Source organism: Geotrypetes seraphini, chromosome 13 (genome assembly GCF_902459505.1).
Source record: "Geotrypetes seraphini chromosome 13, aGeoSer1.1, whole genome shotgun sequence".
Taxonomy (NCBI): Eukaryota; Metazoa; Chordata; class Amphibia; order Gymnophiona; family Dermophiidae; genus Geotrypetes; species Geotrypetes seraphini.
The window spans coordinates 32,254,914-32,281,318 of record NC_047096.1 but is presented as its reverse complement, the minus strand read 5'-3'; the positions used below and the strand labels follow the sequence as shown (position 1 = coordinate 32,281,318).

The 26,405-nt window shown below is 42.4% G+C and overlaps 1 long non-coding RNA gene across 2 annotated transcripts in view; it reads right to left on the bottom strand.

Moving 5' to 3' along the window:
* Positions 1-10,470, bottom strand: part of LOC117347788 — a 47,484-nt gene extending 37,014 nt beyond the window's left edge. For both annotated transcript variants that reach the window (XR_004536834.1, XR_004536835.1), the window contains exon 1: positions 10,406-10,470. This is a non-coding gene — a long non-coding RNA (uncharacterized LOC117347788). The remainder of the gene's footprint in view (positions 1-10,405) is intronic.
* Positions 10,471-26,405: the final 15,935 nt, after the last annotated feature.

The following is a 26,405-nucleotide window of genomic DNA, read 5'->3' as shown; positions in this document are numbered from 1 at the left end:
TTCAGTTACGGCCTCCCAAACTTGGAATTCTCTCCCTAGCCATTTAAGGGAAGAACCCAATATAGAAAAGTTTAAAGGTAAACTGAAGAGTTTTCTCTTTAAAGATGCCTTTATAAACTAATCATTTAGTCTTTGAACTAATTTTATTTTTCTTTCTACAATTTTATTGAAGTAATTTTTTTATCTTCCCTTTCCTTATGTATCCCCTTTACTTGTTTCTTTAACTTTTATACAAATTGTAATTCTTACCCATTTCCTCCCTTATGTTCCTAGTTTTGTCAAATTTGTCAATAGTCGTGTTAGTCTTAGTTTTTTATTTATTGTATTATCCCCCTTACTTTGTAATTTTATTAACATGTACATCGCTTAGAATTTAGATTAAGCGATTAATCAAATTATTATTAAACTTGAACTTGAAACTTGAAGGGACTGTGTATCTCTACTGCCAATGATCTTATGGGGGGTAGGGGGTTCCAGCAGGGAGGACTTCGCATCCCTCCTTCAGATGATCTTGGGGGAGGGGGTTCTGGTAGGAGGAACTCAGCATCCCTCCTGCTTGTGATCTTCAAGGGAGTGAGTGGGTTTCCAGCAGGAGGGACTGGGCATCCTTCCTTCCAGTGAACTTCGAGGGGTGGATGGGTTTCTGGCAGGAGGGAGTGAGTATCCCTCCTGTCGGGGATGTCTCAGGGTAGGGTCATGAGGTATGGGGCACTCCTCCTACCGTGGACATTCGGGGGTAGGGGGACTTCGGGGGTTCTGGCAGGAGGGAGTAGGCATCCCTGCTGCTGGTCATCTTTGCGGGGAGGGGATGGGTTCCCTGCCGCAGCCGCTAAACTGATTGCTGCAAAGAGATTCCATTGTGGCAATCAGCTCAGCAGCAGCACGATTCTCTAACCGGCACCATCCATGTACCACCCCGACTCTATACAATAAGTGAAAGTTTGGAGTTTGCCACAAATAATCTTAGGTCCTCACAAGGTAAACTACTGAGGTTAACAAAGGTGAGAGGGAGTGACTCAGAGCACCACTCAAAGGTATCACGAATTTTTCACCTTTGATTAATGTGGCAATGGCTTTCTTTCATTGACTCAACCTCCACCACTAAAACCGCAGTTATTGCAGCATCTATATAATAAAACCGTAGGCGGCGCATGCGCATTCTTATCGGCGTGCTTCCATGATCCGTATGTCCGTGGCCGCCAAGAGTGCAGCATGCCCCGCGCTTACTACGGCTCCACGCGCAGCTGAGTTCGGCACGGCGGTTTCCCCAGATAGGGGAAGTCAAACAACTCACTCCCAACGCACAGCTGAGTTCGGCACGGCGGTTTCCCCAAATAGGGGAAGTCGAAAAACTCACTCCCGGCTCTCCTCAGCATGGCGGTTTCCCCAGATAGGGGAAGCCGAACAGCTCACTCCTGCCTCATGGTCCTGCCGCCGCTCCTGTTCACAGCGGCCTGCACGTCAACGACTCCCCCCCCCCATCCTCCCGCAACAGCCGCTACCGCTCATGTTCAAAGCGGCCTGCTGAGGTTCGCGGCCGGCTGTAGCGAACCTCTCAGGCCGCTCTCCACATGGTAGCACGTTCCCTCTGACGCGATCGCGTCAGAGGGAACATGCTACTGAGGTGGACAGCGGCCTGCGAGGTTCGCTACAGCCGGCCGCGAACCTCAGCAGGCCGCTTTAAATAGGAGTGGCAGCGGTGGCAGAAACCATGGATGCAGGGAGGGGAAGAGGAAAAAGAAGGGCATGGAGCAGACAGGAAAGGGGGCTGTTTTGGTGGGAGGGTTGTGATGAGTGCAGACAGCAATCATGGGGGGGAACAGAAAGGGACCATGGAGCAGGTAAGCATTGCAGAATAGGGGGAGAGGGAAAGGGGCTGCTTTGGGGGAAGGGTGTGCTGGGGGCAGACAGCAAACAGGTGGGGGAGGAACAGAAGGGGGCCACGGAGCAGGTAGGCATTGCAGAACAGGGGGAGAGGGAAAGAGGGCTGTTTTGACAAGCAGGGGGGCCAGGGAGACAGACAGAAAGAAAGACGGACAGACAGAGGACTAGGGAGACACACAGACACAAAGAATGACAGACAGACAGCGTCCAAGGAGAGAGAGACAAATTAAAAAAAAAACAAAAAAACATACAGACATACAGACATACAGAGATCTACTCTGAGCGGCGGGAGGAAGGCAGTACGGAGTGCTGCTGGAAGTGGCTGCTGGGAGGAGGGCTTCGAGCCGCAGAAGACTGTCCACAAAGCCCCTGAGTTGGGCCAACCTCTCCTTCCTCACCGACGCTTAAAAAATTGCAGGCCCCGCTCCCTCTCGCGCTCTGAGCACTCACGATTGGCTGAAGGGTGTCGTGCCGATGCTGCAGGTACAGGGGGATGCTTTTGTTGGAGAGGTTTGCTGGGGGCCAGACAGCTTTGCTCGGAGGGGGGGGGGGAAGGCGAAGACAGAAGAGGGCCATGGAGAGACAGTCAGGGTGAGGGGAAGGGGTATGCTGGGGGCAGACAACTTTGCTCTGGGGGGGTGGGGCAATGATACAAGGACACAGACACAAAGAATGACACACAGGGGGCCAGTGAGACAAACAGAAAGGAAGACATTCAGGCAGCGTCCAAGGAGAGACTGCCAGTGTCCAAGGAGAGAAAAACAAATAAACATAGACAGACAGACAGTGGTCAAGGGGAGAGAGAGAAAGAAAGAAAAACAGACACACACATCTATTCTAGCACCCGTTAATCTAACGGGCTTAAACACTAGTAAAGTATATAAATATCTAAGGGCTCCTTTTACTAAGCTGTGAAAGTTAGAAGGGTGCTAGGTTGCATAGGGAGAGGGATGGCCAGTAGGAAAAAGGAGGTATTGATACCTCTGTACAAGACTCTGGTGAGACCTCATTTAGAATATTGTGTACAATTCTGGAGGCCGCACCTTCAACATGTATCTTCTTAACTTCTCAACAATTCTTATGTAATTCTTACAACAATTCTTATGTAATGTTACAATTCTTGTAACCTGACAACTCTTGTGTAATCCGCCTTGAACCACAAGGTAATGGTGGAATAAAAATCACTAATGTAATGTAAAAAGGATGGAGTCGGTCCAAAGGAAGGCTACTAAAATGGTGTGTGGTCTTCGTCATAAGGTGTATGGGGACAGGCTTAAAGATCTCAATTTGTATACTTTGGAGGAAAGACGGGAGAGGGGAGATATGATAGAGATGTTTAAATACCTATGTGGCGTAAATGTGCATGAGTCGAGTCTCTTTTATTTGAAAGGAAGCTCTGGAATGAGAGGGCATAGTATGAAGTTAAGAGGTGATAGGCTCAGGAGTAATCTGAGGAAATGCTATTTCACGGATAGGGTGGTAGATGCGTGGAACAGTCTCCCGGAAGAGGTGGTGGAGACAGAGACCGTGTCTGAATTCAAGAAAGCCTGGGATCTCTTAGAGAGAGGAAGGGATAATGGTTACTGCGGATGGGCAGACTAGATGGGCCATTTGGCTTTTATCTGCCATCATGTTTCTATGTTAGTACTAATCATTTCTATAGCACCTCTAGATGTACACAGCACTTTACATATTATGGCCCCCTTTATCATGCCGCGTTAGTGTTTTTTATCACTGGCCACGGTGGTAAAAGCTCCCACGCTCATAGAATTAATATGAGCATCAGAGCTTTTACCACTGTGGCCGTCTATAAAAACCCCTAACGCGGTGTGACAAGAAGGGGGTCTATATGCAGGTACCTGTCCCTAATGGGCTCACAATCTAAGTTTTGTATCTGAAGCAATGGAGGGTTAAGTGACTTATGGGTAAAGGAAAATTAAAAGTGTTTATATCACATTAAATTGCATTTATCTTTTCAGTTATCTGGGGGTTTTTTTTTGGTTTGGTTCAGTATTCCATTATCATCACGTGGAAAGCTTTTGGGTACTCTCCACATCAACTTGCAATATACTATGAACACAAGTCCTTGTCTAGGGATGCAGCTCCAAGGAACCTTAATTTATATATTCTCTTATTTTCATTGGCACATTATTTGCATGATGAAATAAGGTGACCTGATGTGAAGTGCAGCTTCAGCAGAAAAAGTGCCACCTGGTTTTGGATCCCATTCTATTACAGTAATGAATATGCAGCAGCATAAGAAGCCTCTGTCCCTAACGGAACAGAGGACAAGGACAATTCTGTTAGAAAAGAGGAGTCTGACCTTCACAAACTGTGCTATACCAGGCACTGTGGAATAATCTACTGTCCAAAGTGCTGAAAGATGGAAGATGCATTCTTAGTTAGCATAAAAGCATCAGGTGCAACCCATCTTCTAAGTGGGCCATACCTCATCTGTACAACCTAAAATGCTGCGGTAAAGGCACCTGGGTACCAGTGTACAATACTCAAAACAAAAAAGACAGGGTCCACAAAAAATATATTACTATATAATATAGCAATACAAAGTGGAACCAGTTTAAGCTTGATGGATCCTGTGTCTCAATAAACTATCTAATATAGTATAGTGTTAGGTTATTTTTTTTTTTTTTTGTTTATAAGGAAGAAAAAGACCTCATCAAAATGAAAGACTGCCAAGACAATGCTTATAATGGGTCTGCAAAGAACAATTCTTATCATCGGCCCAAAAAACTCCCAATCGTGTACATGGCCATTGATCATATCCCAGCCAGTCCCCGTCGGAGCGACCTGGATAGGAAACTCCTTCAGTGTGAACACAGATGGATCCATCGTCTTAAAACTATTGAGCCTATGGGATTCAACATTAATATTCAATGGTCTGCTTTTTGGTGACATCATCTGGCGATGTCATTTTGATGTGTGCTTTTTTGATTGGCTGCTTCTGCTTAGTGGGTGATTTTAAATTCTCTGGCAGCCATTTGTAAATGATGTAGCTTTTTGGATATCTTTGCATGTCCATTATTTTTCTTTTTCTTTTTCAGATCGTATCACATTCTGTTTTCTATACAGACAGCATTTTCTTCTGACTAAGCCGTTTGGATGAAACTCTGTAGGGAATAAAGATAAGTGCTGTATGATTATATATATTTTTTGTTGACACAAGTGATTAGGAGGTTTTTTGGCCGATAAGAATTGTTCTTTGTTATAAGCATTGTCTTGGCGGTCCTTCATTTTGCTGAAGTCTTTTTCCTTCAAAAAATATAGCACATAACACTATACTATATTAGATAGTTTATTGAGACCCATGATCCATCAAGCTTCAAATGGTTCCACTTTGTATTGTTATATACCAGTGTACAATTTCAGGCAGCAAGCAGACTAATCATCACCAGCTCATGCATAAAGCTAAAAAAATAATTTTAAAACTCTCAAAATTGGAGACTGGAATGGGAAGAAAGTTGGAAAGGGATATGGTTCCAGGACATTCCCTATGCAGAATATCCTGAGAAATATTTTGTTTAGTACAAAGTTAGTGGGAAGTTATGATGTGCTTAAGGAGGCTCCTAAGGAGGAAGAGAAATATCTCACTGAGTGAAGCAAGAAGCCATTGGTAAGAAGCAGCAGTGGTGGGAAGATAAAAAGATTTGCAGTTGGATTCACCTGTTTATAGCCTACAATGGAATACAGATCATTCTTGAACGTTTGACGATACTTCATTCTATAAAGTAGATGCAGGATGGGAGGAGGCACAGAAGTGAGAGGTTGTTCACTTGGTGACAGGGTGCAATGCGGAGAAAAGGGCACCACCAGAAGACACGTGCTTCTTCCTAATAATGTTCTGCACCTTGCACGGCACATTTCACCACTATCAGTTGATAGTAAGGCTCGATTGATCATGGCTTCTCCTGAGATTCATCAGCTGCAGAAAACAGATGGCAGAACGTACCAAGGCCAAAGCCTCATTTCAAGGAAACAGATAAAAATGCCATCAAGCAAGTTGCAGTGGAGCACAGTCAGGAAGAGGCATCAGCACAATCCAGACCAAGCAAATCTAATTCCAAGTCCACAGTGCAGATGGTTAAAAACATTATGTTGATGATCCTGTCCTGCATTACTCTCGCTAAGTACACCACAGTCCATGTCTAATCAGATTTCTCAGTGATGTAGTCACTAAAGGAGAGATAAGGCTTAATCAAATCTCAGTTAAAAGCTACATTATGCAATTACTAATGTAATGGCGCTTCTCAGTCTTAGGTAAAAGTATTGTGTTCCTTCCTGCTTCCTACATCCAACAGAAGGATCATTTTCAATATGTTGCTTCCATTTCTCAACAGAAGGCCACTGGGAATTATGTCTTTTATGGGTTAGAAAATGTGAGAGAAAAAAATGAAGGACGTATGTGGAGGATAACAGTCAATGATGACGATGGGAGCAAATAGGCAATGAGAATGGAGAGGCAAGGTGGGGGGAAACATAGTATGTGGAGATAGGAAGTCAGAAGGAGAGAAAGTAGGAAAGAGGGAGGAAGAGAGAAGAGAACATGATTACTTATCTAAACATATTTAAGAAAGGTTTGGACAAATTCCTGGAGGAAAAGTCTATAGTCTGTTATTAAGACACGGGGGAAGCCTCTGCTTGCCCTGGATCGATAGCATGGAACATTACTACTCATTGGGTTTTGGCCAGGTACTAGTGACCTGGATTGGCCATCGTGAGAACAGGCTACTGGGCTTGATGGACCATTGGTCTGACCCAGTAAGGCTATTCTTATGTTCTTAATAATATGTATATAACATGTATATCTATGTATGTATACTTTTCTTTGTTGTTTTTTTATGGTCTCTGTTAATTGTTATTGATGTCATATTTTTTTGTGTCTTTTCTGTTATTTAGCAAATTTTTATTTCATTTTTATATCATTTTAAATTTGCAAATCCCATTGATTGCTATGGATTGGTGTTTTTGCTATTTAACCAAAACTGCCATTTGGTTTTTATGTTTCATTTTGTAAACTATTTTGATTGCTCTGTACCTAAGGCAGTATATAAACTCTATTAATAAGCATAAACTTATTGAAAGCTGTGTACAGAGTCAGGAAGTGATGGGTTCAATACAAAGTAAAGATAAGGAAAAGAGAGGAGAAATATAGCAGGTAGAAGGGGATAAGAGGCCAAAAAGGCATACAGGAGGGGATGATTGGGAAGGGCAGAAGAACTGATGCTCCAGAACACTCCCTTCTGGTAAGTTTCAGTGCAGTCTGAAATTTTAGAGAGTCAAGCGAGGAACCTAGTTTTTGATCCCCACATTAGTTGGATCTGGGGATTCCATGGAGGAAGCATCCCTTGTTTCCTAGGGAGCGGATGCTGTGGATGGGCCTTTATCTGCTGTCATATTTCTAAGAATGACACCTCAAGGCTGGAACAACACTGTATACATACGAAATTCTGAAGGAATCCAAGGCTATTGCAAAGGAAGGCTCATGGTGCTATAGTACAGTAGGGGCTGGTTTTGATAGAACTGGAAGCCCAAGGAAGAAGCAGGAAACACGCAGCCAAAAATACAATTAAAATGAAAGGCAGAAATATGAGCTACAATCCTAACCATCTTACTTGTCAGACTAGGTAGGCCATTTCACTCTTTCTATCTAGATTTTCAGAAGGCGTTCAATTACTTCAAAAAATTGCGAGCCATGGAATCGAGGGTGATATACTCACGTGGATTAAAACTGGTTGGCGGATAGGAAACAGAGAGTGGGGGTAAATGGACACTACTCGGACTGGAAAAGCATTACGAGCGGAGTGCCGCAGGGTTCGGTGCTCGGTCCCGTGCTCAACATATTTATAAATGACCTGGAAAATTGGTACGACGACTGAGGTGATTAAATTTGCGGATGATACAAGTCATTCAGAGTAGTGAGGACACAGAAGGATTGTGAAGACCTACAATGAGACATAAACACGTTTGAGAAATGGGCCGCGAAATGGCAAATGAGGTTATGCATGTCAGTAACGAAGAGACCCCCCCCCCCAGGAAAGAGACTTGGGAGTTCTTGTAGACAAGTCAATGAAGTTGTCTGTGCAATGCACGGTGGCGGCAAAAAGGGCAAACAGAATGCTAGGAATGATGGGATCACAAACAGATCAGAGAAGGTTATCATGCTGCTGTACTGGGCCATGGTGCGCCCCCACCTGGAATACTTCATCCAACACTGGTTGCCGTACATGAAAAAGGACAAGGTACTACTCGAAAGGGTCCAGAGAAGAGCAACAAAAATGGTTAAGGGGCTGGAGGAGTTGCCCTACAGTGAGAGATTAGAGAAACTGGGCCTCTTCTCCCTTTAAAAGAGGAGACTGAGAGAGGACATGATTGAAACATTCAAGATAATGAGGGGAATAGACTTAGTAGAGAAAGAGAGATTGTTCACTCTCTCCAAGGTAGAGAGAACGAGAGGGCACTCACTAAAGTTAAAAGGGGATAGATTCTGTACAAATGTAAGGAAGTTCTTCTTCACCCAGAGAGTGGTGGAGGTCTGGAACGCTCTCCCGGAGGCTGTTATAGGGGAAAGCACCCTCCAGGGATTCAAGACAAGGTTAGACAAGTTCCTGCTGAACCGGATTGTATGCAGATAAGGCTAGACTCAAATAGGGTACTGGTCTTTGACCTAAGGGCCACCGCTTGAGCAGACTGCTGGGCACGATGGACCACTGGTCTGACCCAGCAGTGGCAATTCTTATGTTCTTACTGTCATCTTCAATGTTACTGCGCATAACTGTAGAGAGTGCAACAAAATTGTGCTACTTTTGATTTTATAAAGGTAGCTCTACAGTACAGTTCACACATTGTCCCGCAGTGTTGTGGTAGCGTTGCTATGAGATTCAATCAGCAATCAATGCTGTCATTTTTAGCCTGGGTTGAGTCAGAGGAGAAGGTTCCGCCCACACACACACGACTGCAGGCAGGCAGGCAGGCAGGCTTTGCTGGCTTCAGTAAGTTTTTTACAAAAGCGCCATGAAAGTAAGGGGGAGGGAGGGAGATAGATATGGCTGTAGGTAGGGAGGGAGGAGGCCGCACGTGATTGGTGACCGTGCGCCTTTCCTCCATTAAGTTTCAATTCTTTACTAACGCACCGCGAAGGTAAGGGGGAGGGAGGGAGATTCTCGGGCCGCTGAAGGGTGGTGAGGTGGCGAGAGGAAAGGGTGGATGCTGTGGGGATGGGGCAGTGAAGGGGACGGCGGGGATGGGGACGGGGCGGTGAAGGGGACGGTGGTCCAGTGACAAGGCTGTGACAGGGACAGATGTTTTCCCCATGTCATTCTCTATTCCACAGTTCCTGAGAAATTTTGACACATTGTTAATTGTATTGTCTGAATGATGTTATTTTGCTGTTTTAGTTTGAACATTTTTTATGTGCAAAAGTCGCTAGGTAACATCAACATAGCTTAAGATCATTAATGGCTGATTAATAGTAATATGTATGTATGATGACTAAATAATTATGTAAAATTTCTCTTTGAAATTCAAAGTGGTTGCTGAGAAAATAGCAACAACAAAAAACCACAAAACCTCCAGGTGATTACAGTTTTTTGCCTCACTCGGTATATACAAGTATTTATTTTCTACCTCAGGCAATGGAGGCTTAAGTGACTTATAAAGTCCACTTCCTTGGACTCTCAGGCCACTACATTAACCATTAGGCTACTCCTAAATAAGCTTTCACTTTCTATTTAAATAAAGTAAGGCAGAGATTGATGGGGAACGGGGTGGTATTAAAGACTGTACCATGTACGGAGAGTGTGGATAGAATTTCAGTGTTATTCCCCTCCCCCCCAACCTATGACCTGATCACATGGCCCACCCCACTTCATCACACCATACCTCAAATGAACCCAGTACTTTTTTTTTTTCAGAGCATCAATCCTGCCCTCTTTGGCATCATAAACTAATTTAATCAGGGGCTCTAAAGAACCCCGCCCTCCCTCCAGCAGAGTCCTGACAGGACTAGAACAGTGAAGTCAAACTGTTCATCCGGTGCTTTAAAGCAGTGGTTCTCAACCCTGTCCTGGAGGACCACTAGGCCAGTCGGGTTTTCAAGCTAGCAGATTTGCATGCCTGTCACTTCCATTCTATGTAAATCTCTCTCGTGCATATTCATTAGGGCTAGCTTGAAAACCCGACTGGCCTAGTGGTCCTCCAGGACAGGGTTGAGAACCACTGCTTTAAAGTATGAGAATAGACATAGGGCTCCTTTTACAAAGGCGCGTTAGGGCCTTAACGCACGGAATAGCGCGTGCTAAAATGCCACACGCGCTAGCCGCTACCGCCTCCTCTTGAGCAGGGGGTAGTTTTTCGGGTAGCGCGCACTAATCTGGTGCGTGCGCTAAAAACGCTAGCGCACCTTTGTAAAAGGAACCCATAGTCCATTCTCACTCTATAGCTATCATATATGTGCATTTGGGGTTTTTCTTTCCCTGGAAAAAGCAGTCACCAGGGAGCCATTTACCTGAATATTGATTTCAGAAGATCATTAACCCCAGGCGCTTCAGCTCTGTCTTTTCTTTCCTCTCTAGAAACAGAAACAGAAAACAATTATTTATTTTAATGGATTCTTTCTTGTGGAACCGTCATCCGCTTCCATCCATACACACACAAAGATGCAGACACATTCTGAATCCCATCTTCAAGTGTTACTGATGCAGACCTGCCAAATTTCCCACTTTCACTAGTCTTCTCCCGCCCTCCCACTGAGTTGTCTCCCCGTGTTGTGGCAACAGGAAAGGCATTCATAAAAGGTCATTTCCTGCAGCCATGGCATGCCAAAGCAATTCCTTTTGCCTCTGGCCACCAATCGGTTGTGCTAGGGATGGAGCAATGGGCAGGCTGGGGGGCGGAGCAATGGGTGGGTCTGGGTGGAGCAATGGGTGGGTTGGGGGCAGAGCGAAGGTCCAACCCGGAATCTCCTGCTGAGTGCATCAGCCACCCTGGCAGCTCTGATATCAAGTGGGATCTCTTAGAGAGAGGAAGAGATAATGGTTACTGCAGATGGGCAGACAGGATGGGCCATTTGGCCTTTATCTGCCATCATGTTTCTATGTTTCTATAACAGACTTCTAACTTCTTCATCTGACTTTTCCAACTGTGCACCCACTATCACAATGAATGCAGCCTCCAGAGCATCATGTCCCTTGCTGTATTTAAGAGGTACAACTGAGATCCCAAAAGTTCAACCTGGCCCAACCATCTAATAGCCCACAACCTTTCTATTAGTTATTAGGTCAGCTGACAAGCTACTTATTAGCATTTGCTGAATTAAACGCATTTGGTTATCTTTTTCTTCCAGCGCCAGTCGTGACAGTAGAGGATAGGGAGGGGAGGGGTCATACCCACTTGTAAGGATACTGAAATCAGAACTTGCAATTGATATATTCACAAAATTAATTATAATGGTCAGGACCATGAAATGTAAATTAATGCCATAGCTGAAAGATATTTGGAAGCTTCGTTGACATAAACTGAATTGAGTCCAACAGAGCAAAAAAGCATTGGGGCCTAGAGATTCAAAACATCACAGGGCTATTATGCTTCTTGTCAAAGGGGTGAGCTCAGATATATGTGGCTATTTTTCTTTATTGCGAGACAATAGAGCAAGGTTCTCAAACACCGGTCCTCAAGGTCTGCAAACAAGTCCGGCTCTCAGGATATTCATAATGAGTAGTATGTATGCAAATCTTTCTCATGCATATTTAATACTCTTTCATCACTAAGGGCTCCTTTTACTACGCTGCGTTAGCGTTTTTAGCGCATGCAGCATTTTAATGCATGCTACACCCGCGCTACGCAGCTAGAACTAATGCCAGCTCAATGCTGGCGTTAGCGTATAGCACGCGCTATTCCATGCGTTAATGCCCTAACACGGCTTAGTAAAAGGAGCCCTAAATATCCCCACATATAAACATATTCATACAAAATCACAACAGGAGCCTCTTTCTACTTCATCTAAACATACAAACTAATTCACATATGCAAAATTCACACTCCATTTTCTTATGCTCACAGACGTCCCACTTTAATCTTATGTAGTTCAAGTTTGTTGAAAACCTGAGTCCACTTGATAACATTCCCGTTATCAATTCTTTTCTTTCTCTATCTTTATTGTCGCAAGTTTTTCATTATTTATGTTCCACAGCCACCAATTGATCGCCCAGTTGCCCAACACAAGACTGTGTTTCTCCCGAAAGCGTCTTCAGGAGCTGAGGCAGTATATGGCTCCCGATGTGTTCCAGTGAGGCTTCCTCTTCAGAGTTTCTTCTGAAAAGCTTCTCACAGATCTTGCGATGACTCCTCAAGCCACAACGGCAGTCCCGGAAAACATAAAAACACAACCCCAGCCACCTTCAACTGGACAACTGGACCAGCTAGGAGATCTTATGGGACCAGTTCAGAGTCCACATTGTGAAAGATTATGAACCAAATGAATACATGAGAGAGACAAGAGGAATAGGATGAAAGTACAATTGTTAACCAGCTGCATTATTCCAGGTCAGGTTAAGCCAACTCTTTTTTAATCTATACCACATATATAGAGATGATCAGATTTCTCAACTGGCTTCCTTTAAAGACCATAGACTACAAGTCTATGTTTGAAGTGAGAGCAAAACCAAAACTTTGCAATACTTGCTGTTTTATTTTTATTCATGTTTTTATTCCGGTTAAATTACTTTTTATATATTTGACTTTTTAAATATTGTATTTTATATTTTGTGCTTGCATTATATGTTGTCTTTTGTTGAATGTAACATTGTTCAATATTGGTATATTATTTTGTGCACTGTCTTGGGGTAGACCTCTGAAGAACAGTATTTTTTTAAATCTAGTAAATTAGTAAATTATTAGTAAAATCTGTCCTCAGAAAAGGGAGATAGCAGCAATCCTACTTAGGAGGGGGAAAGGAGAGGGAGATGGACTGCCAAGTCAGAAGTGGCACAATAGCATTTTTTAATATAATCTCTATAATACGTGTCTTGTATAAATCAGGTTTTTCTAAATCATTTTGACTTTTTGTTAAACAACTGTGCTTCCTTTCACAGTTTCCTGCCATTTTGTTTTATGGTGTTTATTTGATAGTCTTGCCCACATAAAATAAATAACCCTTAGCTCCACAATATGGACCACCAGCATGATACAACCCAGACCACCCAAATTCAGCCCTGCTAGACGCGCTACAGAATCGTCTGGCTGCTTGTGTCCTCCATATAGGCTTCAGTAAAAACCGTGAACAAAGAGGCCCACAAATAACTATGATCAAGTGACTGCTGAGCCCCAGCTGGAGCCCCTTCTCGTCTTAAGTAATTAATTCACTCACCATGCAGGCTTCCCAAAGGAGGACAGAATATTTGTTCAGGATGTGGTTCTTCAGGCACAGAAAGCAACTGGGCTGATCTACGAATATGTGAGCTGTGGGCCAAGCATTGCCAATAGGGAAGGAAATACAGTGTAATAAATTGTTCAGGTCAAGGGCTTCAGCTAAGCTCAATTTGTTAATGGAGGTTTTTTTTTTGTTTTTTTTTAGAATATCAGCCTTGAGTGAACTGATGTACTGCTCATATTTTTAATTGTTATTACATAGTAGCATGGGACATTAGATGATAGCAGATAAAGACCAGAACTGCAACGTTATGTTTCTTAAAATATTTCCAGTACCTGTTTTCAGCAAAAGGCAGAGCAGTTTACACACAAATCAGGGTTATACTGAATATTCATATTGGATTCGATTTGGCCCTGAATAATGTCCTGAATCATTTGTATTCAGCCAAATAGTGATTTAAATTAAAATACAAATAATTCAAAGCTCTACTGTTATAAATTCTACTGAAATAAACACTTGATCTTTGATTTCAGGTTGCTTCTATTATTATTATTTGTTAGGTTAAAGCTCAATCACCCCCTTTTACAAAGCTGCCCTCTGGGCTAAGGGGCAGTTACTACAGCGGCCCACGCCAAATGGCTACTTAAAAGAGGCCTAATGTCTTTTATTAATATTCAGTGTTCACATTCAGCCAAATAATATTTTTTCTGTGGTTTTTGCTTGGCTGAACAGTAAAATATCCTATTTAGTACAGCTCTAAATTTAAATATATATAAACAACTTAAAAATATCCAGTATAAATTGCAATGTTGAACAGATTGGGACCCAAGTATTTTTTCTTAAAAAAAAACAAAAAAAAAAGTGTACTTGAATTAAAATTAGCCCAATATGCCCTTCTCAAACATTGCAAAATTTGTGTTGCCAAGTGCATGGAAGTTAGAGGAGAACTTCTGGTATTTATGATATGGAACATAGAAACATGAAGGTAGATAAAAGCCAATTGGCCCATCTAGTCTGCCCATCCACAGTAACCATTATCTGTTCCTCTAAGAGATCCCATGTGCCTATCCCATACCTTCTTGAATTCAGACACAGTCTCTTTCTCCACCACTTCTTCCAGGAGACTGTTCCACGCATCTACCACCCTTTCTGTAAAAAAAGTATTTCCTTAGATTACTCCTAAACCTATCACCTCTTAACTTCATCCTATGCCCTCTCATTCCAGAGCTTCATTTCAAATGAGACTCAACTCATGCACATTTATGCCACATAGGTATTTAAACATCTCTATCATATCTCCTCTCTCCTGCCTATGCACCCTCTAGCATCCTTCTAGCTTTCACCATCACCTTTTCAACCTTTTTGGCCACCTTAAGATCCTCACATACAGTCACACCCAAATCCCGCTCTTCTGTCATGCACTTAAGTTCTTCAACCCCTAAACTGTTCAGTTCCTTCAGGTTTTTGGAGCCTAAATGTATGACCTTGCATTTCTTAGCATTAAATTTTAGCTGCCAAATTTCAGACCATTCTTCAAGCTTCACTAGGTCTTTCTTCATGTTATTCACACCATCCAGGGTGTCTATTCTATTGCAGATTTTGGTATCATCTACAAAGAGGCAAATCTTACCTGAGAGCCCTTCAGCAATATCGCTTATAAAAATGTTAACAAGACAGGCCCAAGAACAGATACCTTGAGGCACTGGTAACATCCCTTTCCTCAGAGCGATCTCCAACTGACCACTAGCCTCTGTGTCTTCCACTTTACTAGTTCCTGTACCGAACCCGTCACTTTGGGGCCCATCCCAGAACACTCAGTTTATTTATTAGACGTTGGTGTGGAACACTGTCAAAGGGTTGCTGAAATCTAATACAACCCATCTAGCGCAACTCTTTTACCCAATTCTCTGGTCACCCAGTTAAATAAATTGATCATATTTGATCTGGCAAGACCTACTTCTAGTGAATTCATGTTGCCTATGATCCTAAATCCCTGGATTCTAGAAACTTCACCATTCTCTGTTTTAAAAGTGTTTTCCATTAATTTGCTTACCACAGAAGCCAGACTTACTGGCCTGTAATTTCCTACTTCTTCCCTTACTTCCTTTTTTGTTGTAGAGGGACCACATCCGCCTTTCTTCAGTCCTCCAGTACCACTCCTGACTCTAGAGAAGCATTGAAAAAGTCAGTCAGTGGAGCCATCAGAACTTCCCTAAGTTCCTTCAGCACCCTCGGATGTACACCATCCAGCCCCATTGCTTTGTCTACTTTTAATTTTAAATAGCTCCTCACAAGCACAACCCTCTGAAAATCAATCAGGGTCTACCACTCCACCATTCCTGTTCACATTTGTCTTTTGTGGTCCGGCTCCTGGATCTTCAGTCGTGAACACAGAACAGAAATATTTGTTAAGCAATTCAGCCTTTTCTTTATCAGCTTCTACATATTCACGTTTGAGTCTCACAATGCCGCTTTTGCACTTCTTCCAATCACTGATATATCTAAAAAAAATATCTTGTTTCCCTGTTTTACTATGTCAGTTATTTTTTCTTTCATTTGTATCTTTGCTTTCCTGACTACTTGACCAGCCTCTCTTAACTTTTCCAGATATTTTTGTGATCCAGATATTCTGTGATCTTTTGTAGTTTATGAAAGCTAACCTCTTATTCCTTACCTTCTCAGCTACTACTTGGCAAAATGAGAGGTGTTGTCCAGAAATGGGAGAGGATCTGGAAGCCTCTGGTCCTTTGAAATAGTTTCTTGGTTTTGACTTAGGGCATTTTTACTTTGCCAATGATGGTTTTTTGGGATCTGCTTTGCATTCTAAGCTGTTGTTGCTATGTTTGGGGTGCAGGGTAGAGGGAAGGGGAAGAAACCCACAGTAAAATGTTATATCTATGGAAGTATGCAAAGTCCATTGTTACTGCTTGCTTTGTTGTAGTTATTCTTGGATTTTGTATTGCTACAATTTTTTTGTACTTTATTTTTTATTTGTTTAATAAAGTCCTGTAAATTAATAAAAACCCATCAACCTAAATAAAAGGAAAATACAACATAATATAAAAGAATGAAAGAGGAAAAAGAAATGCTGCACAGCCATACTATCCATCGTCCCCCCAACAAGACACTATACAAAACTAGAAATTAACCTTCTAGAAATGCCAGAGAGAGACAAAATATTATTAGATTAACTGTGAATTTCTTAAAATCTAGCTCATATGTGAGATATCAAGGCTAGGAATTCCACAGCACTGGGGCAAGATTGAAAAATGCAGATTTGTGTATACAATCCAGGTGGGCATTAGCTAAGGAGAGAAGCACAAATTGATTTTGTCTCTGGGCCTGTAAAGCCCCAGCAGGGGAATAGAATAACAAGAGTTCAGAAAGATAAACCAGTGCACCTTTATAAAAAGCCATATGGGATAACAACAAAATCTTGAACATGATATGATAGAAAATCAGTATCCAACGGCATGCCTTAAGCAATGGAGACACATGATCTTAGTTGCCCAAACTTTTAACAACTGAATTGCTCTATTTTGCACTAGCTGAAGATGAGAAATAGACGTGGGAGTCCACTATACAATGCATTTTGGCTAATAAGGCAAAAACTGACATAAATAAGTTTGTTGCTAAAGAAAGGCCTAATTGCTCTAATACACTATATCAGTGGTCTCAAACTCGCGGCCCGGGAGCCACATGCAGCCCTCCAGGTACTATTTTGAAGCCCTCGGTATGTTTATCATAATCACAAAAGTAAAATAATACAGTTTCTTGATCATATGTCTCTTTAGCTATAAATTACAATATTATTATTAAGACTTAGCCAAAAGGAAAGATTTATAAACTATAGTTTTATCTCATGCAAAATTGTCATTTCTTTATTAAGACATTAACTATTTTTTCTGAGGCCCTCCAAGTACCTACAAATCCAAAATGTGGCCCTGCAAAGGGTTTGAGTTTGAGACCACTGCACTATATCTAAGAATCCAGTAACAATACCAGACCACTGAACAAATCTGGGCCTAAAACGAGGGGCAGGAATGAAAAGTGGCATTCGAAATCCTATAACTCTGGCCCTTCCAGTCTGCCCAGTAAAGTGGCAGGGCAGTAATGGATGCTTCCATTCAGGATATCCCCACTGCCTTTATTTAGGGTTGTAACTGCTTCTTACATATCATTTCGGTCATGAAACTATTTAGTCTTAGCCACATTGAAAAGTGTGTTCTTTTTTTGAGCACTGGATACCCAATAAAGATTTTTCTCATGCTGCAACATTTTCAGGAACTATCAGGTTGCAGCCTTGGTGGAACAATAACACACTGACACGCCATTTTGTGAACCACCAGTGCCTGTGATGAGAAGTAGGGAGTCTTCAAGCAGATGTTCATTGAAGCCTTCAAGTCACCACCAAAGTCCCTGGATGTAGTTGATCTAATGAAAAACTGACTTAATTTTGTTACTGATGTACAGTATTCATACTTACAGATCCATAAAAGGTGCTTGTTTAAGTCTGGGAACTGGAGAAGCACTTTAAGGGTTGTTTAGTGCTTTGAAAAGACTTACCAGTCACCCTTAATAGATCTCCTTTATAAGGGATCAGCATTTGGATGAGAATTATAATGAGGGTATCTTTCTCTTTACACATAAGTTTGTTCTAGTTGGCTTATTATACTGGTCTCGTAGAGTTTTATTGAAGCTTGATGATGGAACTGAAGACTTTTTGGAAGATATTTAGCACTATTTAATTTTCCAGAAACAACATTGACCAGTTAAATGTGAATATTCAGTGTGAGATAACTGGTTGTCTCATGCTGAATATTTGTGGTTAGCGGCTAAAAGTTAACCAGCTATAAAACATGATAGCCAGCAATTTTAAGCAAAGTGGCTAAGTTTAGCAGTCCTATCTTTGGTCACTATAAGCATAGGGCTCTTTTTACTCGGCCGCAGAAGAGCTTCTTACCATGGACCGGTGAATGAAATGCTCCAACACTCATTCTATTCCTATGAGCATCAAAGTATTTACCTTAGTAAGACGCTCTTCTGCGGTTTAGTAAAACCCAGTGTTAATCGGTCGGTGCTAAATAATGACCTCCCCCTCCCCCACCCACCCACCCTTTTATCAAGCTACGCTAGAGGTTTTTAGAGTGGGCCAGCTAGGTAAATGCTCCAATGCTCATAGGAATTCTATGAGTGTCAGAGCATTTACCGCATTGGCTCCCACTGAAAACCTCTAGCGCAGCTTGATAAAAGAGGCCCTTAATTGGCTATCTTTGTAGCAGCCAAAGTTCCCCCTGAATGTTCAATGCCAGTCACCAGAAACAGCCTGGCATTGAATATCCATGGTCAGTGCTGACCACAGGACTTATCCAGCCAGCTTCCTGTTGGCTGAATATCAGGTCCTTATAATGCCACTTGATCATTTTCTCCCCACAAAAAGAAATTATTTACTTACTAAAAGACTTCTATAGCGTTCAATCACAACATTCTAGGCAGTTAACAATCTTATATATACATAACATGAAATAAATCCATGAAACCAATTTGAAAAAGCCAGTATAACCAAAATGCTCTTTTTCCCTAACGGACATTTTAAACTCTGGCAAAAGCTCGTTGAAACAAGTGTTTTCAATTCTCGTTTTTAAATTAATTTGTGTTTTGTATCAGTCGTCATGGTAATGATTTCCACAGTTGAGGGCCTACAGTGTATATTTGTCATGTTATATTGTGCCAGGCTTTATTATGTATGTAATCTTGTAACCCGTTTTGAGCTCTCCTGGGAAGAAGGGATATAAAACCAAATAAATAAATCATACTATTGTTTGGATGGGGATTTGTATCTAGTTCAGGTCTTTTAATAGTCGCGCGAGGCAAGTTACATTCCTGTCCCCCTGAGGGCTTATAATCTAAGGGTCCCTTTTACTAAAGTCCAGTGAAATTAAGGCTTACCACATTTTAATCCAAGACTTTTCCATTTGTTAAGCTCAGGTTTAGTACAATGCTAAGGGTTTCTTATTAAAATATATTTTAATGCAGGTCATGCGCTGTTATCATTACAATGTGGCACCGGTAAAGATTAAACTTATTCCTGCGTTAACTCTGAGCTATCCAGTTGGTGTGCATTAATCATAAAACACTAGCCAGATAACCTGGGAATGTCCACTCTCCCCCTCCACAAAATGCTTTAACATGTTCTGCTAATATGTTAATGTTCCGATGATTAAAAACTTCAACAGGTAATATATGTGGAGGGGCATAATCGAAAGAAACGTCTAAGTCTGTTTTCACCTAAGTCACAAGTTGTCCAAAGTCAGACACAGCTTAGGACACATTTTTGAAAAATACGACCAAATTAAAAAAAAAATTTTTTTTTAAATCATCTAACTATACGTCCAGTCGTCTAATCGTCCAAGCTGCTAAATCGTTCATCTTTATACCATATTTTCCTCCAAATATTTGTCCAAGTCAAAAACATCTAGAATAAGCCCTGTTGGACATGGGAGGGGTCAGCAAAGTGATGGACTGGACACCAATGTGGGGCACCAATGTTTATAATATATATTTTGCTTTTATAAACAAGTCATGGACTAGTGATGTTGTTTTGTTATTATGTCTTCAGTACGTCTGATCTTATTATTGCTCACGCCAGCATCTTTGGATATTGGTTTTATAATTTTATTTATAAGCTTTTAAATAAAGATGGAAAATTATGTTTTTTTTAATGTTAATTGAGCTATCCAACCTTAGATAAGAACATAAGAACATCAAAATTGCCGCTGCTGGATCAGACCAGTGGTCTATCATGCCCAGCAGTCCGCTCACGCGGTGGCCCTTGGTCAAAGACCAATGCCCTAACTGAGACTAGCCTTACCTGTGTACGTTCCGGTTCAGCAGGAACTTGTCTAACTTTGTCTTGAATCCCTGGAGGGTGTTTTCCCCTACGACAGACTCCGGTAGATCGTTCCTGTTTTCCACCATTCTCTGGGTGAAGAAGAACTTCATTACGTTCGTACGGAATCTATCCCCTTTCAACTTTAGAGAGTGCCCTCTCGTTCTCCCCCACCTTGGAGAGGGTGAACAACCCTGTCCTTATAGAACAAACAACAATCCACCCATAAGTTCCACAAGGAAAGCAGGAGAGGAAAACAAAGAAACCAACTGTGGAACTGATAATCTTGACAGAGTCTTTATTTGGCAACCGTAGTACACATGATGCAATACATAGGCAACACAGTAAAATAATTGTGGTATGTACCCAACACGGCCTGTGTTTCGGTTACAAAAGGCCTTCTTCTGGGGTCCATTGTTGCTGTAAACCACAGAGATCGAATTGCTAATAAGCAAAACAACATACCATGTGCCAGAGCGGTTGCCACACTAGTGATAACGCTACCCGGCGTTATTGCTAGTTTGGCAACCGCGCTGGCACATGGCCTACATTTCCGGTGCCTACCTTTCCCAAAGGTGCGATTCTGTAAATGGCGCCGTCGCATGATTGGCACTCGATTGACGGCTGCTTTTAAGGCAGCCGCCAACAACGGGGCCATTTATAGAATCCAGGCCTTTTTGCTTCAGAACTGATAACTCTGCGGTACTGCTCAGCCTGGTCCTCGGGGTACACTGAGCTGTCAGGTTTTCAGTATATCTACAGTGCTTATGCATGAGAGAGATTTGCATGCACTGCCTTCTTTATATGTAGATCTTTCATATGCATATTCATTGTGGATATCCTGAAAACCTGACTGTCTCAGTGTGCCCTGAGGGTTGGGCCCTACTGTCATGTTATGAGGATGTTTCAAAAAGTAACAGCAAATTGACAGTATTTCATGAAAAGGACAACCCAAGCATTTCAAACTCCTGTGCAGGGAAGGTACATTCTTAGAGGAAGTGTTGGCACTGCCCAATAGATGACATGACATTCTTAATTGGTAGGGTACCATATACAGCCTGGCAGCACACTTAGCTGTTTGCACGGTAGAGGAGCAGCAAGCAGTCATCAGAATTTTATGGTCGGAGGGTGCGAAACCTCATAAAATTCATAGAAGAATGCTGCAACAGTATAGAGATGCTTGCATTGGTGAGAGAAGAGTTTACGAGTGGGTAGATACGTTTAAAAATGGGCAAACATCAATTCCTGATGAGGAACGCTCCAGTCGTCCTTACATGGCCATCACAGCATTTCTTTAGAAGTTCTGGCCAGGGAATTGGATAACAGGATCGATCAGCACATACCATTGTCAAGGAGGTTCTCAAGTATAGCAAGTTGTGTGCACAGTGGATGCCTAGGATGCTTACTGATGAGCACAAGATGTGCAGACTTCCACAGTCTTTATGGTGTGATATAATGATGAAGGAGAAGATTTCCTGGCATGTATCGTTACAGGGGACAAAACCTGGGTACATTACTATGAGCCTGATAGCAAGAGGCAGCCTTCACAATGACATTACACATCATCTCTAGTCAAGAAGTTTAAGTCTCAAACCTCTGTTGGAAAGGTCTTGTTCATTCTCTTCTGGGATATGAATGGACCAGTTTTGGAGCACTATCAGGAAAATGGTGAAACAGTGAATAGTGCCCGATATAGTGCAATGTTGGAGGAGGAGATGAAGCCAAAAATACAGAGCCATTACAGAGGACTTTTGTCTAAAGCAGGGGTGTCCAACCTGCGGCCCCGTGAAGTATTTTGTGCGGCCCCACTCGAGGGCGATGCAGTGTTTTGCTCTGCTGCCCCCGGGTGTTTACCATCTTGCCGGCTCCCTCCTCTGTCTTGCTGCAGCGTTTGCGCATTTGTGCAGCCCCAGAAACATTTTTTTGGGCCAATGCGGCCCAGGGAAGCCAAAAGGTTGGACACCCCTGGTCTAAAGGCATTCTTCTCCTTCATGATAATGCATGCACTTTTGACACCATTCGGAGATTGGGATTTCAGATCTTACAGTATCCTCCATACAACCCTGATTTTGTTTCCTCTGATTAGCACGTGTTTGGACCCTTGTCTTGTACCTTTTTTTGTTGATGACAAGTAGAAGTGTGTGGTTATTTTGGACCCTTGAAGAACACTTTGAGAGGACGAGGATTTGGAAGTTATAATTAGGTCAAAGAAGTGGTACATTCCTGGCTGAAGGCACAACCAAAAATGATTTTTTTTCCCCAGTGGAATAAAGAAGTTGGTGCAACGGTGTGAGAAGTGTGCTGAAAAGGAGGGTGATTGTATAGAAATATGACATATAATTTGTATCTCCATTGAATTATATATCTCAAAATATTCAATTTGCTGTTACTTTTTTAAATGCCCTCATAGATTGTAAGCTCTTCTGAGCAAGGACCGTGTCTTGAATGTTCTAATGTACAGCGCTGCCTAGGTCTAGCAGCACTATAGAAATGATAAGTAGAAGTAGTAAGAACATAAGAATAGCCTTACTGGGTCAGACCAATGGTCAATCAAGCCCATGAGCTCGTTCTCACTAATATCTGGCCAAAACCCAAAGAGTAGCAACATTCCATGCTACCGATCCAGGGCAAGCAGAGGTTTCCCCCATGTCTTTCTTAATAACAGACTATGGACTTTTCCTCCAGGAACTTGTCCAAACCTTTCTTAAAACCAGCTACGCTGTCCATTCTTACCACAACCTCTGGCAATGCATTCCAAAGCTTAACTATTCTCTGAGCGGAAAAAATATTTCCTCCTATTGCTTTTAAAAGTATTTCCTTGTAACTTCATCGAGTGTCCCCCTCGTCTTTGTCATTTTCGACGGAGTGAAAAATCGATCCACTTGTACCCGTTCTACTCCACTCAGGATTCTGTAGACTTCAATCAATCTTCTCTTTTCCAAGCTGAAGAGCCCTAACCGTTTTAGTCTTTCCTCATACGAGACGAGTTGCATCTCCTTTATTATCTTGTAGTAGTAGTAGTAATAGTATGATACCTCCTGCCCCTATTATCCCTGGACCCCTTGAATGAGTTGAGGTCCTAGAGGAGAGAAAGGTCAGTGGCAGAGTCAGCTCTCAAGTTTTTATCATTTACAGGGCAGGACCTAGAGAGGATTAAGTTTCAGTAAACAGAGAGATTTGAGTGGGAAGAAAGGTATCTTTAAACTTTCAGGCCTGATCAGGGCTGGGGAGTAATGGGCCACTGGCCTAGCAGAGCTTAATATCCTCTACCTGTCACCTCCAGGGAAGAAACTAGGGGAGAATCTTTAATCATTTTTGCCTCTCATCAGCAATGGGAGGAGAGGGATTAGGAGACCATTGCACTGTCTGTGATCAGTGGTCCCCTGCGAAGGGATGCAGTGACCTCTGAAGTGGGTTATGAGGACCCTTCAAATAGTGCTATGAAGGGACAACTCTTGTTTTTAACAGTATCATGTTTTTACAAGTTAGTAGATAAGGCCCTTTTATTTTTATAGAAACTCTAAAAAGTGCTACAAATAAAATTAAATTGCTGAATTTAGATTTGGAAGGGGCAGGGAGCTCCTACAGAATTGGTGATTTGGTTAATCTTCCTGTTTCATTTGGGAAATGTTATAAGCTAGTACAGTACTCGCACTTTGGGCATATCCATACATCGTATTAACAGTCTATAAATAAAACTGGATTGTCTTATATACTCAGCTTTCTGCTCTCTTCCAGTACGATATAAAATGCAACCTTATCTACTCCTTCAACTCATTTCCCTTTTGTCTCCCTTAATCCTTCTCTGTCATGACACCTCTTTCTCTGGCAATAAAGCACTGTTATTTGCCTTTCCGATATGGCCCTTCACTGCTGCCTTCCTACACATCTCCTGCCAGTCCTCTAATCCAGAACACTTATCTGATCTAGGATACCACTTTATCCATCTGTTTATGTAAACTGCAAATTTCAAGCCAGCATTTTCGAAAACATGAAAATCCAAAACACTCCTAATACACACAGCTCTGGAAATCATTAAGCATGTGTTTCCGCCTACGGAAACCAAACAATACGTTCTTTTTTTTTTTTTTTTTTTGTTCAAGTACTATCATTATTATTTATGCAGTTATGACAATCTGAAGTCTGCATTGTGGAGTGGGCTGTTTCCATTTTTTTTTTCTCTTTTTTTAAAAATTCAGTAATATCCAGATGTTATTAATAAAGAGCATTTTTGCTAAATGTCATAAAACCTAGGCTTAACACGTGACAATGTGGGATTTTCCCACATGCTAATCCAAGATTTAATGCGGCATTTTGTATGGCTAGCACAGAACCTTCAAAAACCTAGCGCAGGCGCACTCACTGCCTCCCATGTGGCTGGCGCTTCATGCTCCCACATTAACTCTGCTGTATCAAATTATCCTGGAATAATCGTAACATACTAGCTGGATAACGCAGGAATGCCCCCTCAAAAAATATTTTTAAACACTCAGTAATGCACTGGTTAGCACGTGCAAATTAAAGTATCACAAAGGGGTAGATTCCATAAATGGTACCCAAAGTTAAGCATCAGGATTCTGTACAGATTACTCTGCATGGAGCATCCTTTACAGAATCTTAGCATGTCTTTTTGGCCCTGATTCTATAAACGGTGCCTAACATCTAGGCGCTGAGGAGCACAGTTGTCTAGAGCCTGGGCCAATCAGGCCTTAGATTAAGTGGGGATGGGCGGACCCGCTATGCCTAAGGCCTGATTGGTCCAGGCTTCTAGAGCCTGGGCCAATCAAGCCTTAGGCTTCGGCGGGATGGGCCGGGAAGGGGCGAGCCCGCCTCATTTCGACGAGGCGGGCCTGCCGGCTGGACGGCCAAAAGAAAAGGTTAGTTTGGTGGTGTGGAGGTTTGGGGGCTGTTAGCGTGGGGGGGAGGGTCCGGAGGGGGTGCATCTTCAGGCAGGAGGGATTGGGCACCCTCCTGCCAGCGATCGGTAGTGTCGGGGGGGCATCTTCTGGCAGGAGGGTTTGGGCAACCTCCTGCCAGTGAACGGTAGTGTCGGGGGGGGGTCAGTAGTGTCAGGGGGGGCATCTTCTGGCAGGAGGGTTTGGGCACCCTCCTGTCAGAGATAGGTAGTGTCGGGGGGGGGGCATCTTTTGGCAGGAGGGTTTGGGCACCCTCCTGCCGGCAATCGGACAGGCGGTCATGGCCCGCTATACTTATAGAGGCAGAGAGATCCCTTGCTGCGATAAGTGTAGCGGGCCGTGTCTAATCTAACCCGATTCCTCTAACCAGCGTCTGTAACATGGACGCCGGTTACAGAATTGGGGTTTAGTATAGGCCCGATTCTGAATAGCACACCTTTCCCGGGCGTCCTATACAGAATCAGGGCCTAAGGTCTTTTCTCCTAGTTTGTATATCAACTGTATGTTATACTGTATGTAGTACTGGGTTGATTTTTGGATGTATGGTGTTGATGATATGATATTGAAATCCTTTCTTGTTTTTTTGAGTTTTTTCCTAAATGCATCATGCCATACCATATCATGCAGTTTATTTTATACCACAAATTTCAACTGGGATTCAGTGCGGTTCACAATAAGATTGATGAGATTCACAATAGGATGAGGTGGATTCCTGACAAGAGTCTTACTGAGAGCGTGAACACCAGTCAAGGTAACATAGGCAGGTTAGGGCTATAGTTATATGTTTTGAGGAGAAGAGGTGAGTGTTTAACCACTTCCTGAAGATATAGTATGATTGTATTTGCCGTAGATGAAGCGGGAGGTTGTTCTAAGTCTTGGGTCCTTGGTATATGAATGTGGATTCATACTGTATAGTTTCTGACGAATGACCCGTGCAGGATGGGGGGGGGGGGGGCATTAGTTTGAAACGTTGCTGTGTTCTGGCGGGGAGAAAAGAACGTGCAGTTGTGATTTCTAAGCTCAGTCATTTGGAATTGTCGCCGTAAAAGGGTTTGTGGACCATGCAAGCTATCAGAAGACTGAGAATGCTGCACAGTTTTTATTAATGAAAAAAACCCTACAAACTAGGACATACATGGCTGATTTTTCAAATTATTTCAGAGGCATCGATGATGGTAGAATCTGGCATTCAATTCTTATTGGCAAACCAAAATAATAACCAGACACATTGTCTGTCTCCTTTTTTCTATATATAAATTATGTCCAGCTTCCATAAATATGCTCTGTGCTCTTGAATGTATTGGCATGTCTATGAAAACAGCCCAACACATTT